The 13,456-nt window shown below is 39.4% G+C and overlaps 1 protein-coding gene across 2 annotated transcripts in view; it reads left to right on the top strand.

Moving 5' to 3' along the window:
- The window catches only part of JAKMIP1 (janus kinase and microtubule interacting protein 1), a 269,959-nt gene that overhangs the window by 918 nt on the left and 255,585 nt on the right, over positions 1-13,456 (top strand). The window lies entirely within an intron of this gene.

Raw genomic sequence — 13,456 nt, 5'->3', positions numbered from 1 at the left:
TCACTGCTCTGTTCTGGAGAGGGAGCTGGCATGAATGAGCCGGAGCTATTCCTCTAGCTCTATCCATCTCGCCTTCAGAGTGGGGGTGGGACAATTGTACTATCTATGTCTATATATCCATTCCTCTGTATTTTTAGGGTTTCTGTTCTGTTTATTTCCTTTTAAAATTGATATTACAGTACTTGACACCAAATCTTGCTTTCCTTAATTTCAATGGGGACTATTCATTTGAGAGAGGCCAACAGGATTTGGACCCCAAGCTGCAAGCCCTACAAGCATGGAATTCCCCCCTGAAGTAGATAAGAGGCCTGCACTTAGAGGATTTACAGGATAAGGCCTTCATTTATGCAAGGTGTTCAGAGGGTGATGGGGCTCCTAATAAGCATTATTTATATAATGTACTTGCTTTAAAGCACACCATCATTTGTCTTCAATTTCCTTTTCTGTGTCAACATTTAAAAAACAAACTGCTCTGGAGATTTGGATGAGTAGTTTGGACATCTATTTTCAATGTAATTCCTGTTTGTTGGCCTGTCTATATATCTTTAAAGACTGACTGAGATTTGAGAACTGTTTTCTTTTCCCCCACCCACCCCCCTTCATGTTGGCATCACAAGCAGCGTTCAGATTTTAGGCCTCTGCAACTGCATGAAGCTCAGTGGAGAAGAAGGGGTTAATTTTTTATTTAAAAAGGGAAGTGAAGGAGGGTATAGTTCTCAACCAGCAAGTATGCAATGTTTTTCTGATTATTATGCTGTTAAATATTTACAATTTGTCACAGTTATCAGCCAACCATAGATCATTAGTCCCTTAAATGATTCCAATTGATTCAAATGTAACTTGTTGCCTGCAAATAAAAAAATGCCATCAATGTAAAACAAACAACCCTTCCCCTACCCAACCCCTTCCAACCTCCTAATAAAACTGATTTTGTAAAATGCATCTAGTGAACTTTATGGCTGGGAAGAAAATTAATTCCACTTCCTTTCAGGATTCCTTCTCTTTTGTGACTTTCCCTCACCGAGATCATTATCACGTTCTTAGGCCTTGCTCCTTCAAATATGCATATATGGTATCTCTTTTTACATGATATTGAAACTAGTGATCTACTGATACTATATACATGTTATGTTTTCAGGAGTGGTGTTTCTGCTCAGACTTCCGTACATCTTAGGTGGCGGAGACAGAAACTGCACTTCATGGTTTACGCAAGTGAAGTGGTGCAGTTGAGGAGCTAAAGGGGATGAATGTATTCAGGGATGTTGGACACTGGCACTGTGCAAGGGGGCATATGGAGTATATAATACATACATGTATTGACTGCTACCTATGTGTATATATATTGGTGTTGATTATATAATTTAATGGGGCCTTGGCACAAAAAATCTTTAACTTTGAGGTAAGGTTGCTACACTGTTCAGCTTTCCAATGCATGCTCTAAAAACCAAGGAAATAAGCAAAGTCATTCAATGCCCGACCTATGCTTTACTCATCATTTTCCCTTCTCATCTTCCATTTTCTCTATCCACCCACAACCCACCATCATTCTGAACAACTAACAGCAGCCTTAATTCCAGCCATAAAAAACATACACCAGGGGTTCTCAAACTGGGGGTCAGGACCCCTCAGGGGGTCGTGAAGTTATTACATGGGGGTCGAGAGCTGTCAGCTTCCACCCCAAACCCCGCTTGCCTCCAGCATTTATAATGGTGTTAAATATACTAAAAAAGTGTTTTTAATTTATTAGGGGAGTGACACTCAGAGGCTTGCTATATGAAAGGGGTCACCAGTACAAAAGTTTGAGAACCACTGACATACACCAACAGACACAAATATGAAGATTTCAACTCTAATTTGTACATTAAAAATTAATACCAAATATAGGATAATCATTAACATACACCACCCACTCGTATAAGTTTTCCTAAACAATACAGAAAAACATATCTCACAGCCATCATTACCTAACTCATTCTCCCACCCCAGTAAAACACCCGCAGAGCTATGCATGATGTAGGTTAGGGAAGTGATACCAACCCAATATTTTTCCAAGGTAGAGCTGATTTTTTTTGTAAGAGAATTTTTTTTTTTTGAAAAATGGCTTCTTTTCAGAAATGAATTGAAAAATTTAGCAAAAAATTGAAAGAGCTCACCTTTTTTTTTTAAATTTTCACAACTCTTTATTTTGAAAAACTATTCTGAAAATCTAGTTCCTGATAAATGCAGAATTTCTTTAATGGTTTCAACTAAAAATGCCATGGGAAAAAATGAAGAATACATTCTGAATTCTGAAAAACAGAAACAATATAATATTTTGTGTTTATGTGAATGTGTGTATTTGGGAGTTTTTAACCCACTGTATTCCAGGGACAGTTATGTCCGCTGGAGGCTTTGTGTGAATTATGGTGAATTTTGGAAAAAAAATTACCGTGAATATCTTAATTCAAGACTTCTGAAGGCTTCGGTAGCTCAGTTCCTCATCTAAAGTCCTATGTCCTCTCCCTTTTTACTCTATTGGGACCTACAGTTTATGTGAAGGGGAAGCACACAGAGTTCTCTTACCCCTGTTGCTGTGTTCAGGGACAGTTCTGAAAATCCATTCTCTTAACCTTCTGGAGCATGGGGTTCACTTTTCCCTTTATGGGATGAGATGGGAAAATTTTGGCACAGAACTTTTCTTATGCCTGGGTCCCCTATCTCTCCCCCAATCTAGAGGTAATGTATTTCTCTACACAACCTTCTCTGAATTTTACATACTCTTTCATTAATATGGTATGTGTGTAGTTTTTACATATATATTTTGGGAGGCACCCGTCTCCAGGTGAATTTAGAGTGTGGAGGGGCTGGGAGAAGGCACTTTGTGAAATCAGGAATACAGAGTGAAAGGTTATCTTGCCTGCTGTTTGATGCTTGGTTTTGCTACTTTTGGGCATATCACTATATAGTCACAGTGCATTTTGTTAATTGTTCACAATGTCTCCATAATATGGTAAGAGACTGTGGAGGGGAATTTTTTTGAAATTAAGGGAAAAAACACAGTTGGGCCTCCTGGCAATCCCTAATTTATCTACCTCCCCATCCTTTGGCTTTGTGGAGGGATTTTGTTAAATATATGTAGACTTTTTTTTTTTTTAAATGTTCCGCTATATTTACTTGGGTTTCTCCTGATTCACTGAAACTACATTTCTGAGGTCAGGAGCCTGGAAAGATTAGCAAAGGACATGTGACCTAAAGGCCTTTAGAAACGATGAATAAACAAATTACTAGTTTGGTGAGCTTCATTTCTTCCAGGTAGTATAGTTCAGTGTCCTTGTTTGTTAAGTCAGTCTAATGGTGGGGAATGGTTGAAAATGAAGGACGTTCTCTGGCATTACAGGCTTATTTTTTACTTTTATTTTTGTGGAGGTTCTGGGGTGACTGATGTGAAATGCTAGCAGCAAAGATATTTTGATCTTTTTTCTTGCTAAGATCTGGTACTATCGATTTAATTTTTTTTCCTGGAGGTGAAACTCTGATAAATCAATCAATGTAAAGGTTAAAAAAGAGGAGCTATCTGCTTGGTCATCTCTGTGTGAACCTCTTTCAGGTGTTGCTAACTGCAGCCCCAGTTAACTGCACAGGTGCAGGTTCTGTTAGTGCAGCTCATTGCAGGATCAACTAAGCAACTTTCTTGTTTGCTTTGTCAAGTTTTATCCTGTCTCACTCTTTTTTGCTTTCTTTCAGACTGTTTTAGCAATCTTTTGCCCAAGCTGCAGTTTCCCAAGCTGAAACTCATGTATGTGTCATATTTCAAAGTGCCATTTTAATTCAGCCATATTCCCCTTTACCTCTTGAGTATTTTGGAGCCACTCTCGAAAGGTATTGGCTGTCAAATATTTCCAGTTACCCTTGTTTTATTTTAACTGTTACCTCTTTGTTCTGCACGGAAGTGTCATTGGCAGTGTGACGCTGCTGCATGTTGTAGTTTCGCTTTTGCTTTAGTTTGAATTTTCAGCATGTGCTGAAGAGGAAATACATTGTCTTCTGGGAATATCCTCTACAGGATGCACATATGTTACTTCTGTTAAAGCTAATGGGAATTACATGTATACATTTTGAGCTTTACCCACTCCTCTCCTTGCTTTGATTTAGCTATTCAGGTAAGAACGAGGAACATTTTTTTTTCCTCTCTGTGAAATTTTGTTCTAGTATCCTGTCATCATCTTGTTTTAAAGCAAAGTGACCTAGGTGGCAGCTTGCTGGCCCTGGAGACTGAAGTCCTTTCCTTTATCCATATAATGGGAGCAAGAACAGGCAGCTATAGTGCAATCTTCTGTATGCTTCTTTACCAGTGTTGCCTTAGCTGTGTTCTGTAGTGACCACATGTAGATTGAGGGGCGTTTCATTCTGTTCATTCATTTTGTTGAGACTTCCCAAGATGGTGACAACTGCAATGATTTTTTTTATGTGGATTTCTATTGTGAGGTCACAATAACACTTCATATATGCTGTCAGATGCTATTTAAATCCCCATGTATCTGGGCTGGATTTGAACTGATGGGCTAAAGGTGCAAGGTTCCCTATTCCATTACCAATCCCCTATATCATCTTGTCCCTCTCCTCACTATCTCCTTTTTCTTTTCCAACCAACAATTGCAGAGGGGTGGGAAATAATCTCCCTTGCACTTTGAATCTAAGCAGATACATATAGATGGGTATGTGGGGTGGGGTCTATTATTTTTCTGATACTGTGATTTTATATTTGGCTTTGGTCATTAGTTCTGAATAGCCCTGAAATTCAGAATACTTTCTTCATTTAATCCTTTTTGCCCTCCCTGTGTGTGAAACTGCACTTCAAAGTCCATCCCATAGAGTGGAGAGAATTATCTGTGATGCTGATATTGCTGTAGGTCAGAAAAATGGTTAGGGGTACGGAATGGCTTCTGTATGAGGAGAGATTAATAAGACTGGGACTTTTCAGCTTGGAAAAGAGACGACTAAGGGCAGATATGATTGAGGTCTATAAAATCATATCTGGTGTGGAGAAAGTAGATAAGGAAATGTTATTTACTCCTTCTCATAACACAAGAACTGGGGTCACCAAAAGAAATTAATAGGCAGCAGGTTTAAAACAAATAAAAGGAAGTATTTTTTCACACACTGCATAGTCAACCTGTGGAACTCTTTGCCAGAGGATGTTGTGAAGGCCAAGTCTTATGTTTAAAAAAAGAGCTAGATAAATTCATGAAAGATAGGTCTATCAAAGGCAGTTAGCCACGATGAGCAGGGACGGTGTCCCTATCGGTGTCTGTTTGCCAGAAGCTGGGAATGAGCAACAGGGTATGGATCACTTGATGCTTACCTGTTCATTCCCTCTGGGGCACCTGGCATTAGCTGTTGTCGGAAGACAGAATATGGGGCTAGATGGACCCTTAGGCCTGACCCAGTATGGCCGTTCTTATGTTCTTAACTGCATCTTGACTTTTCCATTGGAACAGATCCTGTCTTCATCTTTCATTAACAGCTGGGTGGCACTGGCTTGATGTAGGCTTTGTTATAACTGTTTTCTTCTTGACTGGATTCCATCCAAATACATTGCAGATCTTTCTTTCTTAAAGAAGAATCCATTCACATGCGATCTCTCTCCCATTCCTTGACTCTTTATTTAAATCAGAAGTGCATTCTGTCCTACTTGTACATATTAGCTCTCATGAGAATTGTTTTAAGAAAAATAAATGCAAACACAATTTGACTATGGGAAATTAAGAGTATTCAGTGGACCAACATGAATGATAGACTTAGAGAAACTCATTCACTGCATCTATTCAACATAATCCCTTTACTTTTGCTTGGTAATTTGGCTACTACTGTATCATAGAGTTTATAACGTCTGGAGTTCTTTCAGAGTAAAGAGTAAACTTTATTTTTTTCTTACATTAAATAGTGTAAACGGTGTCCAGTGTTTTAGTTCTTCAGATCTTGACCTACATATTTATTATTTATTAATAATAATTTATTTATATGAATGTATTTTGTCTTTCTCCGCTTAACACACATTTTATTTGTCTCTTTGCTAGTGAGGAAATATTTTTGTAGGTTTTATTTTTATATTCTTTTTGTCTGTTAAGAATATGACATTCAGGGCTGTCATGAAGAATGTTAACAGCTTTGGGAACTTCAGTTTTACACTGATGTCAGAATTGGAAAGGGGGGGTGATGTCAGAATTGGGAATGGGGGGGGATTGTTCCATCTGGACTTCTGTAGTCCTGACTCTCCTGGTGCAGGAAGTATGTGACTGGCTGAGAGGTGAATGTGCCAAACTGAGTGGAATTTTGAAGAATCTGGCTCTCAGACAGCAATGACTTACAATGTTTTTTTTCCTGTAGTAACTTATCTTATAGTTGTAGGGCAGTAGTTCTCAAAATTTTGTATTGGTGACCCCTTTCACATCGCAAGCCTCTGAGTGTCACCCCCCCTTATAAATTAAAAACACTTTTAAATATATTTAACATTATTATAAATGCTGGAGGCAAAGCAGGGTTTGGGGTGGAGGCTGACAGTTCACGACCTCTCCATGTAATAACCTTGTGACTCCCTATAAATCCTGACCCCCAGTTTGAGAACCCCCAAGGGTATTATGCATGTTACTTTGTCTTTTTCCTTGACTCCTTACGCAGTCCCATTTTTTATTTTTGTAGAATTTCTGCATGGCAGCATTTCTCATTTGTTGTTTGTTATGGCATCATACTAAATAGAAGCTTTGACAGCCTCTGGTTTTTGTAGTAAGCTTGTAGGATTTCTCACTCACAGTAGCATGCTACCTGAGGACTGTGTGGCCAATAGTCTTGCCTTTACATTAGTTGTCTCGTCTTTACATTAATAACAACAAAGACAAAATACACGGGGAAAATTTCCTGGCATAACTATAGCAAGAAAATAATGTTCTTCTCTAGCTATTCTAGAATAACTCCCTCTTTAGACACTCTACTCCTAAATAAAAGCATCTTTAATCCAGAATTTCAGAACAACTATCCCACTATAGCTACTGTGGGAAACGGATATGTTGGTGAGTGTGAGAGAAACACAGACTGGATGAGTAGTAAAAGAATGAGAGTGAAAAAATAGGAAGGAGTGGGTGTCTGAGTAGGTAGCCTTGTTGATGAGATGGGAAAATTTTGGCACAGAACTCTTCTTATCCCTGGGTATATAGGGATATAGACACGCCCTAGTATAAGAATTTAGCTCTAATTTCTATTACCTATCCATGCTGAAGGTAATTTTCAGTTGGTGAAATTCACCCAGGGCAGAGGACCTTATGTCCCACTTCAGCCTTTAAAGGGCAAATACTATTAGGGCCCTGATCCAAAGCCCACTAAAATTAATTGGAGCCTAAGGGTCCCAAGGCTTTCATCCAACTTAAGCTTAAGGAGTGAATAAAGTGGTGCACAGAGCCTCTTCCCAGAGTACATTTTATCCAATATGTTAAAATGTTAGATTGCGGAATGCTTCTAACAGGGCTGCTAGCTATATCAACATATATATCAGTCAGAACAACTGCTGTATGCCCAACTCACCAAAGGAGAAAGGAAACGGGGAGGCCAAAAGAAACGCTTTAAAGACACCCTCAAGATAAACATCAAAAGATGTGGCATCGACACCACACACTGGGAGACAGCAGCTTAGGACAGGGATAACTGGCGAAGACTTGTCAGAGAGGGAATGTCCACATTTGAGGAAAATCGCCTTGCCCTGGTCACAGAAAAATGCCAGAAAAGAGAGGAAAGACAACTGTCACGCAGCAATCGCAGCCCAACCCTGTCTTCCAACACCACCTGCAGCGTCTGCCAACGAGTCTGTGACTCAAGGATCGTACTCCTTAGCCACCAAAGGACCCATGAAAAATAAAACCTTTGTAAGAGATCATTCTCAACCTCGAGGGATTGCCGACGATATATCAGTCATCAATGCTGGTCTTAAAGGGGCCCTGTCAAGTTAAAATTTGCATGTTCTTTAAACAAACACAACCAACACTTTGTATTTCTAACAACTGCTTAGATTGTTAAAAGCGAATGAATTTAAAGAATTCAAGTCTTCACTTATGCATTTCATTCTCTGATTCTCCAGTGCTAGAACAGTGTCACAGGCAATGCAGTACAATGTTTAGATCCAAGCAAACAGTTTGCTTTGAATTAAAAATGAAAATTGTGATAACGTTTCTAACAATATTGGGCTGTTCAAGGCTCTTATTCTGCAGTTTGTTGTGGCTGGATTTTTTTCATTTGTGTGGAGCCCCATTGACATTAGTCCTGTCATATATAATGAATTGCAGGATCAGGGCCTGAATCTTTACTTTTAATAAATGGAGAAACAATCCTGTAATTTGAGTTTAAACACTCTGTTCCTCTCTTGAATCAGGCTGATGGGAATAGTAAGCTATGTGCAGAAACATTATTTCATTCTCTGATGTCAGAAGAGTTTGATCTGCTTGGAATAATCACTGTAGAAATATGTCAAGGAGACAAACCTGTCAGTCTGTTCCCCATAATACAGAAAGTACAGTTCTGAAAACTGGTGCTCGTTTCACGTATTGGCATGGCAGGAAGAAAACAAATTGTTTTGTCAGCTTTCATATGGGACATTGGTCTAGCGGGAAAATGCCTTGTGCCTCATGTAGATACCATAGGTATGTATGGTAGGAGCTCTTTCTTGTCTTTGCATTTTATAGCCATCACTTATAAAGCTCTCCTTTTGAGAAAAAGAACTTGTTCAGATGCTTTCCTCCTGGCCCCCAGGGTAATCTGCTTTTATTTTCACAGTAGCTTTAGTAAAAAAAAATTTCCTCCTACATAACCTGCTTTTTCATTCACTGCTGTTCTCTTCCTCTTAACGCATGATAAATATCAGCCTCCTGTGTCAAATGCAGTTAAGCCTTTTTCAGTATGTAGTGCATTCGGTGTTTTCTCTGTTATATAATGTACACTTTCTCCACTTCTCCTCCAATGAGATTGTCCTTATGAGACTGAGTTAGTGACATAGATGTTGGGGGTAGGGTGTGGTATCAAAATTATTATAAGAATTTATGTGATGTGATTATTATAATCTTATATGGATTTATATTTGTATTCAGATTACGCTACAAGGCCATAACTTCATATTTATTTAAATGTGTAGCTTTTATTACTGTTAACAAACATGCCTTTTTTTGTCTTTCTGAATTCAATATAATCTTTGTATATGAGGATATCAGGTTGTATATTATATAATTAACAGATACCATGCAATGTCTGTGTTTAATGGAATTTCTCTAAGTGTGGTTACAGCTAGAAAAGCGACCCTAAAAACTGTATCACTTTTCTCAGGGTATCTGCTCTGTGTGTGTCCAAGTAATAGTTTTCTTTAATAACAAACCTCTAATGTGCACACTAGCAAGGGTTTCAGCTGTGCTGTTAGCATCAGGCCTCCATCACCCTTCTACCTTTCATTCCATGGGAAAACGCTCAATGGATAGACCCCTTCGGGGTTCTAAATGTATTGTGGTTCTTCTGTCCAGGGGCCTGGGGTGCAGAGGCCATGTAGTGGGGCATTAGAACGTCTCTGCATGCTGTGGATCTATGTAGCAGCACCCAGGAAGTGGGACTTGTACATCCCTGGCAGTGTGGCTCCATTGTCTTGGATTAGGTGAGAAGAGATATGGCACATGCCAGGGCAGACTAAAGTCTGCAGTAATGGCCATGTTGGTACCTATAAAGGTGGAGAGGAGTCTGTCCTCCACACCTATGGAGATGCTGAGTACAAAACGCCAAGCGAATGGCTCTTGACAGGCGATTGAGAATTTGGTCCTTGTTGAATTATTTTCACTGGCTGGGTATAAGAGACAGAATTGATTTGTGTGTGACCACGCTCCTCTACTCCTGCATGAATTTGCATTGTTGGTACTTAAAAAATCACCTCCTCACTTGCCAACTGACCAACTCTGATATAGAAGTTGGAAACAAAATAGACATGGAACTTGATGTCTTTTGTTTTTAGTTATTTTTGTGACTAACCAAACTGTTAGTTAATCTGGATGATATTTCAGAAAAATGAAAATAATATAGTGTGGCCACATTTAATGGAGAAAAGAGTGTAGTAGTTAAAGTCAGAGAGAAGCCAAGTTGATGAGTTCAGGGTAATTAAAATACTAATCCTTCAAGCTCTGTGCTGCATGGTCATTTGTAACCACTGGAAAGATATTCATAGGTTCTTTAACAAAAGAGATGTTGGATTTAGTTTTCCCCTTGTTTTGTGTGTTGCTGTTACACATTCCCATGTACACTCTCTGTCACTTTCCAGGTGCTTATGACATGCCTGAAATATAATTCAGGAAATCTTGGGATGGTAATCTTAACAAAAATAGTCTTTGTGCTGAGACACATCCCAGACTATTGTCCTGATAGAAGTGTTTGGACTGCATATTCATGATTAAAAAGCAGCACCTTAATTGATTGATTGACCATGTGGTAGAAGAAATAATAGGATTCACAGGCTGCCTGATTCCCATCACAGAACAAATCTCTGATCTGTTTGTATGTAATAGTTAAACAAGCTTAGGGCTCAGGCTGCCAGTCACCAAATATATTCTATTCCTCCCCTCCTCCATACCCTTTTTACCCTAATTATTTTTTCAAAATGAAGCCATTTATTTCTTCAGTCACTACTTTTTCTGATAAAAAAAATCTTAGTAAAATAAATGTAAAATATCTATCCTCTGAAGCAGTTTTGTATTTGGTTGGTAGAGGGATACATTGGTGGAAGAATTTTTCACTGAATGATAGCCTTAGCTTTGCTGAGACATAATTACCATCTGAAGCCAAGATTCCATGTTTATTGTCTGCTGGCCTTGTTTGGCTTTTAGAATTCCATGTCTCCGCTTCATCCCTGTCATCGCTGATCTCCTTTTCTTGAAATCTGCTGACCTGATGCAGCAGCAGAGACTTGAATCAGAAGACCTGAGAGAAGATGTGGAAATTTAAAATCCTGGGTCTCTGAACACTGCTTTTTGTGAAGCACATCTCCAGTATAAAATAGCACCCATTGTGGTGATGCAAAGTAGCAATTTATCACTAGAAACAGTGTTGAGAAAAATAGCCACTGTTAACGAGAGACTTCTAAGGTAAATGAAGATGATCTATATAACACATACCCTTCAAGTCTGTTGAATGATGTCCTATTTAAAGTGCAGCATATAAATTACTTTAAAAAATTGATATAATATCTTAAGAACATAAGAACGACCATACTGGATCATCTAGTCCATCTAGTCCAGTCTTCCGACAGCGGCCAATGCCAGGTGCTTCAGAGTGAATGAACAGAACAGGCAATCATTGAGTGATCCATCCCCTGTCTTCTGCTCCCAGCTTCGGGCAATCTTGGCTGTAACCAAACACAGAAACGTTAGATATGGATCTTCAGGTACTAAACTGATAAGCCAATCATCATGTCACATTCTTAATTTTTTTTTGTTAGAGGTGTTCTTCCTTTTCCCATCCCAAGCTGTGATATCACTGTCTCCTGCATTCTGCCTTGTCTTTCCAGTCCCACAAACTGTGTGTCTTCAAGGGGTCTGGAAGGGGTTCTGTGGCAAGTGGCCTGGGTCTGAAATGCATGTTTATGAGCATTTTACTCTCGTTTTCCTCTCACTACCCTTTTATTACCTTTTCTCGCTATTTTACATATGCCTTTTGTCACTACAGCTGTCCTTCTGCACAAAGGAGTGAACTGAGCTCCCTTTAGTGTTTCATTAATGTCAGTCCTGATCATCTGGCAGATGTTGTTGAATGACACAAGGCTGACCTCCTCCCACAGATGATCTGTAATGCCCTGTGCATCTGCCATGTTGGTGGGTGAATGACAGAGCCTGAAACTGGAAAGAATGTTTCTCACTGGGTGCTTCCTTTAGGAAACTAAACTGTTCATATGAAAGAATGTTTGTGTTCTAAGGTTTTAAGGCCAGAAGGGACCATTACAGTAATTAATCTGATTTTCTACAAAACACAGGCTGTAGAACTTCACACAATAATTCCTCCATCAAGTCCAATAACTTGTAATTGAACATGTAGAAAGGCACCCACTCTCAATTTAAAGACCCCAAGTGGTGGAAAATCTACTACTTCCCTTCAGGGGCGGCTCTAGCCATTTCGCCGCCCCAAGCACGGCTGGAGGGACGCCTGGGGGAGGTCCACCGGAGCCGCCTGCCGCCCTCCCGGCGGCCGGCAGAGCGCCCCCCCATGGCATGGAGCCGCCCCAAGCATGCGCTTGGCGTGCTGGGGCCTGGAGCCGCCCCTGCTTCCCTTGGTAAACTAATTCAGATGGTTAATTATTCTCATTGTTAAATGGTTCAGAAAGTCTCTTAGTTGGGATAGGCAATGTGGCCTCCTGGATAGAGCACTGGACTAGTACTCTTGGCACCTTGGTTCTGTTCCTTGTCCTGCAATCAGTTTGTTGGGTGACCTTGGGCAATTCATGTCACCTCCTTGTGCCTTGATTTCCCCATCTGTATAATGGGGAAAATGATACTGAGCTCCTTTGTAAAGTGCTTTGGGCTTCACTGATGAAAAGTGCTATGGATAATCTATGTGGTGTTATGATTATTAGTAGCAGTAGTCTGGCTAATTTACTGCAAAGAAAAATAAACCTCCCATGTTGCAAATGTGAGTTAATGGAGAAAGAAATTATCATGCACGTATTGAATATATTGATGATCAAAATCTTTAACTGGAGAACTCTTTACAATGTGCAGCAATTTTAGACAAATAAATTGTTCTCACTGTTGTTTAGAAAGAAGAAAACTCAGTGGTCTTGCTGCCTGGCATATCTGGTTTAGGCTTCGGTAACTCATTAGAAGATTCTAAAGTATGCAGGATTACACTGACGGGACCCTATCTTGTCAAGTTAAATATGGTGCACTGTGGTTCTATTGTAAAACTAATATGTGGACAATCCAAAGACATCCTACTGTAGTTGGACAAACAAATTATCTGACTTGTTTACCTTTATGGCAATTTAAAAACATAGCAATTTTTAAAAAAGTGAAGTGCAGACAAAATTGCTCCTGGCTTCTTTATTCATTATATGTTTTTTTCCAATTTGTGTGGATTCAAAATTAAAATTTTGTATTTATTTATTTATTTACACCTCTACCTCAATATAATGCTGTCGTCGGGAGCCAAAAAATCTTAACGCGTTATAGGTGAAACCGCATTATATCGAACTTTCTTTGATCCGCGGCAGTGCGCAGCCCCGTCCCCCGGAGCACTGCTTTACCGCATTATATCCAAATTCATGTTATATCGGGTCGCGTTATATCGAGGTAGAGGTTATTTTGTAATTTAAATATTAATTAGCTATTCAGATACAGTGCAACTATTTGACCACAGATATATGGTCACTCCAGACGTCACTCTGGACACGTCTCTTCATCTCAGTATACCTACTAAT

Source organism: Mauremys reevesii, linkage group 5 (genome assembly GCF_016161935.1).
Source record: "Mauremys reevesii isolate NIE-2019 linkage group 5, ASM1616193v1, whole genome shotgun sequence".
In the NCBI taxonomy this organism is placed as follows: domain Eukaryota; kingdom Metazoa; phylum Chordata; order Testudines; family Geoemydidae; genus Mauremys; species Mauremys reevesii.
The sequence above is the reverse complement of the archived record's forward strand: the minus strand, read 5'-3'. Positions and strand labels throughout refer to the sequence as shown.